Genomic DNA, 4,895 nt, shown 5'->3' with positions numbered 1-4,895 from the left:
CATCTCATCTTACACCTTCTAATTGCTCCCATCATCCCAGGGACGGTTTTTTTCGGGGATCGAATTCCACAGGGTGACGGCAACAGTTAAATGGAGTTGACGTCCTGGGAACAAGGATTCCTTGTTTTCATCCCAGGGGCTTGGCGTGACTCATCCCAAATCCTCATCCCTCCTCCTCCTCCTCCTCCCCCCCCCCCAGCCACTCCAGTGGGTCTCACTTTGGGTTAAACACAGCCAGGGCAGGAAAAGGCAGAGCCAAGTCCAGGAAGATGAAGTATCGGGGAGATTCACCCAGAATTTGTGGTGGAGGCTCCAGGAGGACCCAGGATCCTGGCTGATGTCAGGGCTTATCAGCAGAGATCCAAGGGGGTAGCAAACCAAAAAAAGAGAAATAAAATTAACACAGAGGTTTAATTAAATCAACAAAAGCAGTTCTTGGAGGGGGGGGAGGGAGGAGAAGATAAAACATCCCCAGTGATGCCCTTTGCTTTTGTTTGAAGCTGGTGTTGGACTGCACCCCGATTCTGGGCAATTCAAGTTGATGTTTAAATCCATCCTCTCCACATATTTCACTTGAAATAACGGGATTGCAGCTGGAATTCCTGACCTTTGACTCCTGCACTGGTTTGCAGCATCCACACCAGGAATTCTCACTGTGTTTGGGTGCATTTAAGAAGAACTAATGGCCAAATGCATGATTGGATTAATTTCAGGGTGCTTCAAATCCGTGTGCAAACATCTCCTGCTGCTCCTCCGGAGCTTCTGCCTCACTTTGTGACACTTCATTGATTTTTTTTTGTTTTTTTCCCCTTTCCTTTTCTTCCTCTCTGTGTGGAAACAAATGAAAGCAGGAATTGGGGTTGTAAATAGATAATGGGACGTGAATGCAGAGTAATCAGTGCCATGCATGTACAGCCATACTAATTGTGCCTGGGATGGGAATGGGATAAATATTTAATGCCTGGATTCGGTGGGAAATACGAGAGCAAGGAAAGGAATAAAGAAAAGAGTTGAGAAGGCCACACTTCAGTGCTTTCTCTCAAAAAAGAGGAGTTTTGATGGCGTTAACCCCTCTGTGTTCTGCAAGAAAGGAATTGGGTTTAATGTGGAGGCTTCGGTGCCACTCAAGGGAAAAATATCCCGGGTTAAAAACGCTGCTGGAAAGGATTTGGGGTAAAATCTGTTGCTTGAGATGAAGTTTTTTCCTCAGGCTGAGCAGAGTTCAGGTGGGGCTTGGGGACAGGGCAGTGACAGCAAAGGAAACCACGAAAATAAAGAGGAAAATCCTGAAATCTTGCTGGTCGTGGAATCATTGGAAAAGACTTCCAAGGTCATCAAGTCCAACCAAATCCCACCATGCCCAGGAAAGCACAAGGATGGTTCTGAGGGAGCGGGAGGGACGGACCCACAGCTCCTGCCAGGGCAGGAATGGCTTTGGGAGCACCGTGGGAGGCACAGCAGCATTTCTGTGGGGATTGGTGTCCTGGGGGGATGGCTGGCTGCTTTTCATGGCACTTAGGGTGGTCAGAGAGGGAAATAAATCCAGGAGTGGGTGCAGCAGGAGGGATGGAAAGCTCCCGGCGTGCTCCTGTTTCTCTGTGCCACAAAGAACCACGGGGTAAAAACCTAAAATCTGTTCCTCCACCACGAGCTTGAATTGCAGGAGGAGATAAATTGGGCTCAGACATCCAGAAAAAAACCCCATATTTTTAAATTTTCACTGCCACTGAGGGGGTTTTGATGCTCTTCAGGCAGTTCCAGGAGTTCCTGTATTTCCTGAGCATTGATTTCTGTGTGCTGGGTGTCTGATGTCGAAGTCACTTGAAATTTGATCAGATTTGTATCAATATTAAGTGATTGCCCATCCCTGGAAGTGTCCAAGGCCAGGTGGGACAGGGCTTGGAGCAGCCTGGGTCAGTGGGAGGTGTCCCTGCCCATGACAGGGGTGGCACTGGGTGAGCCTTAAGGTCCCTTCCAACCCAAACCATTCCATGATTCTGGGATGATTTTCCATGTCCTGGTGATGGCAGGAAGGGGGACATGGACAGAGGCTGGAAGAGGTTTTCAGATTTAATGGGCATTAAATCAAATCAGAGAAAAAGGAAAAGTCTGGAATACTGAGGAGCACAGTGGCAGAGGGCCGGGAGAAAGGGGTTTTATTGCCAGGCCCCTATCAGAAACCCCATTATTGATTGGGTTAATGGGGAGTGCTGGGAATTCCGAGCACCCCCCGTGGTGCAGAGAGTGCTGGGAAGGTGGAGGGGACTCGGAGCTCCCTTTAGTCATCCCTGGATGTTTCCAGGTCTAATGGAATTCCTGGGATTCCGGTGTTCTCCTGGAGATGGAGTTGGGTGTCTCGGGAAAGCTCCTGTGGCTCTGAGGGGTTGGTGGTGCAGAGCTGGCGTCCTGTGTGTCCCCAGCTTGTCACAGCCCTTGTGTGGCCGCTGTCACCCTGCCCAGTGCCTGTGGGACCCGCCTGCCCTGTCCCCAAGCCCCTGCTTGGTGATTTGGGATGATTCCCTGGTTTCCTGATTCTCCTCCCAGCTGAGCATCCTTCCCACTCCCTCTGGGATCCCTCCACAGCAGCCAGGACATTTGCATGGCGAGGCTGTGCAGCTGTAATTAAATATTCCATTATCAATTAACTATTCATGCCCTCTAGTGATTATTTCAAACCTGTGGGAGCCTCCTGGTGAAAGGCTGCAGGTGGGCACAGAGTTTTCTGTGGAATGCTGAGCTCCAGCCATGGCATTTCTTATCCAGAGAATTTTAACCCCTTTTCCCACCCAGTCTGGGGCTGGGCAGATTGGGTGGGAAAATTTCCATCCTTTTAGGGGATGGAATCCTTCATCCTGCAGTTCTGCTGCTGGATTTCAGATGAGAAAGGGGAGAGAAGAGGGAGCTTTGGAGGGAGCAGAGGTGGTGTGTGTGAGTCTGACAGGCTGTGCCTGGAAGTGAGGAGCTGGTGGGGATTTCTTGGCTGATTTCACCCTTTCCAAAAGCTGTCGATGTCTTGAGCAAGTGGCACGTGGAGCTGAGGAAAATTCCCATGCAGGAAAGTCAGGGAAAGGTTTTCCTTCTCCCTAAATCTTCCGTGGGTGCAGAGCACCGGGACTGTGATGGATTTTTTGTCCCCTCTCCTGGTTTTGCCTTCAGGAATTTTTCCTGCTCTTCAAAGGCAGCAGGAAGTGCCATCCATTGATGTTTTCCAATTGATTTTCCAAGTGTTCATTCACTGGGCTGGTGGAATTCGAACAGTTCAAGCATTTGCGATCCTTGGAAGTTCGTGGTGGGGTGGATCTGGAAAGTCACTTCTGGAAGGGGAACTTGGGGGGGCTCAGCCTGGAGAAGAGGAGGCTCAGGAGGGCCTGGATTTGGTGATCCTGGAGGTCTTTTCCAACCTTAATGATTCCATGAGCCTGTGGAGATGAAGTGCCTGTCTCAGTGGATCCCAGTTCTCAGGCTGCTGAATGCACCCTTCAGGGATGTGCTGATTAAAAACAGAAAAAGGGAGGGGGAACAGGAGAAACTGAGCCTCGTTCAGGCAGCTTTGGTTTATTGTTGTCTCATTTTTATCTCAGGCCGTTGAATTACAGCTGTGAAAGGGAAATTTGGCTCTGCATAGCTGAAGATTATTTATGAGGGGTTTGACTGCTGATGCGGAGTGAACAGTGACAGGGCCCTGGGGGGGTGGGAATATTAAGTTTAAGGCTGTTGTCATAACAACCAGCCAGGGGAACTTCCTCAGGATCAGTTTGAGGCATCCCATGTTTGATCTCAGCCCCAAATCTGTTTGTTTGACCTTGGTTATATGAGAAAGTTCCCAATTCAGTCGGTTCAGCTGCCTTGGAGTCTCCCAAGGATGGCAAAAAGCCACAGAGAACCTGTTTCTGCACCACCTCACCTTCCTGGCACCAGAGATGGAAATAATCGATGGAGAAATGGTTGGGAACAACCTGAAATCCCAGTTTTAAAATGTTCCAGTCCCGCTCCGAGCGCTGCAGGATCCAGGCACGGGATAATCCAGCCTTTGGATCGTACTGTAGGCGGCAGAGATTCGTTAGTTCTGCAGCCTAATCACCCTGCATCTCATTAACGGGCCACAGGGCAGCCCCTCTGCATTAATTAGTGCTGCCAATTCCAGCCTGGATCCCACTTGGAGGAGCTGAGGTCACCTCTGGAGGCACTGGGTGACTGAAGGGCTCTTCATATGCTCCGTGGGCTGTGAGATCTGCTGCTAAAAAATGTTTAAGAATCAAATCTGAATTATCCTCTGGATGGAGGAGATTCCCAGGATCCTTTTGCCTTCACCTAAAAAACCAGGGGTGTTGGAATGGCAATAATGGGTCTCGGAATGGCAATAAATTGTGTTGGAATGGCAGTAATTAAATAAGTGATAGTTGGGGATTAAAATAATGAACTTTCGTGAACAGGAGCAAGGTTCCATGAGAGCTTTGCTCCTGGTGGGGTCCCCACCATGGTGAATGTCACCGCTGTGGACCTCAGTCCAAGTGCTGTGACTTGGGAAAAATGTTGTGTTCCAATCTAAAACTTGGCTTGGGATAAAAGTCAGCCAGGAATCGTGAGCTGGAGTTTAATGAAGCAAAGAGCCTCGTATTTTAGAAGGAAATAAAAGGATAAAGAGTTTTGAAGGGCGGTTGCTGGGTTCTGGAGCTTCCCACCTTGGTGGCTGGCTGGAATCTTCCTCAGGTTGGGACAGGTCGTAAATAAAATCAAAATCAAGGAGGTTTTTGCCATCCTTTCCCTTCCTGAGTTAAACTAAACAGAGTTTTTTGTCGTGGGTTCACCAAGTGTGAGGAAGGGAACTGAATAAGCTTGGGAATGTTCTTTGCCTTAGGAAAAAGGAATGGAAACCCCTGCAGTGACAACCATGG

At 49.2% G+C, this 4,895-nt stretch overlaps 1 protein-coding gene across 1 annotated transcript in view; it reads left to right on the top strand.

Moving 5' to 3' along the window:
- The window catches only part of CSMD2 (CUB and Sushi multiple domains 2), a 304,492-nt gene that overhangs the window by 127,341 nt on the left and 172,256 nt on the right, over positions 1-4,895 (top strand).

Source organism: Corvus brachyrhynchos, unplaced genomic scaffold, assembly GCF_000691975.1.
Source record: "Corvus brachyrhynchos isolate BGI_N302 unplaced genomic scaffold, ASM69197v1 scaffold65, whole genome shotgun sequence".
In the NCBI taxonomy this organism is placed as follows: domain Eukaryota; kingdom Metazoa; phylum Chordata; class Aves; order Passeriformes; family Corvidae; genus Corvus; species Corvus brachyrhynchos.
Note: the sequence above shows the minus strand (reverse complement) of the source record. Positions and strands in the feature narration are given on the sequence as shown.